Raw genomic sequence first — 1093 nt, 5'->3', positions numbered from 1 at the left:
TCATATCGTATTGGCTCTAATAGAAGCCCCACCGCACTTTGAGCTCAATTATCTCAGTTTCTATAAGAGATATCGGAACTTTGATGAAATGTTGGTGATATTATGAAAAATATTTTATCGGTTGACAGATTTCTGTTATCTCTTACAGCAATTCAGATAATTAAGCTTTATTAGAGTGTTTACGATTTTTCAAATGTCCGACCTCCAAAACTAACAAATTCCAAAAAGTTACGAAGAAAAACATGGACAACAAAAGTCTTGTTTATGGAAGAAAGGACACTCCAGATAACGTTCTATTCAAAAGTATTTAGTATCACATGCTCAGAAGAAGCAATCAAGGCCTATTCTTGAAGGAGTTCCACACCGAAAAGATTTATTAATAAATAATGAAATGCTCCAAATTTGGGATCTTCGGATAACCAGAATGAATATTATTCTGTTTTTCGACCGCCTATATCACTTTTTTTTTGTATGTACCGAGCACAAATATATTCAATTGAACAAAGATCTCTTATTGAATTGAAAGGGATTTTTATTTCAGGTTCCCAACCAAAGCACAGTTCTCAAGAAAACGTTTTCATCTCATTCTGGACTTTCAACTTATGAATCTTCAGAACAAAAGAATATGAGAAGTGCGTGAGAAGAGAAATTCTTCTCACCTCTCTAGAAAGATACCAAAAATTTATATAACAAGGCATGTTTGGGGGAACCAGACAGGTCCATTGAATATTTCATGAAACAGCACATAAACATCAGATCCCAAAAATCTGAAAACTAATTTGTCTGCATTTTGTTGAATAAAGCTTATACTGTTAAATATAACAACTATTATGCTGGTGTGCAAAAATGGGTGCTGTGGAAAAGAAACGCCAGTGGACGTGGCCCAAGGTCCCACAACGACAATTACCGTAACCTAGTGATAAACGTGACGGAAACTGCACGAAAATCGAGAAAATTAATCCGGCAAAATTATTTTTCTTTAATTTTTTGCAAAATATTTAGACTTTTTTAGGTTTTTCAATTATTTTTGAAGATTCTTTTTCGATTTCTCCGAATTGTTTGTCTAAAATTTGATGGAACGTTGTTTTGATTG

The 1093-nt window shown here is 33.5% G+C and overlaps 1 protein-coding gene across 1 annotated transcript in view; it reads left to right on the top strand.

The window, feature by feature from the left end:
- CBG20786 overlaps nucleotides 1–1093 on the top strand; it is a gene marked incomplete at both ends in the record, with an annotated part of 11977 nt that overhangs the window by 1226 nt on the left and 9658 nt on the right. The window lies entirely within an intron of this gene.

This window comes from Caenorhabditis briggsae (genome assembly GCF_000004555.2).
Source record: "Caenorhabditis briggsae complete genome, chrII, whole genome shotgun sequence".
NCBI classification, from domain to species: domain Eukaryota; kingdom Metazoa; phylum Nematoda; class Chromadorea; order Rhabditida; family Rhabditidae; genus Caenorhabditis; species Caenorhabditis briggsae.
Note: the sequence above shows the minus strand (reverse complement) of the source record. Positions and strands in the feature narration are given on the sequence as shown.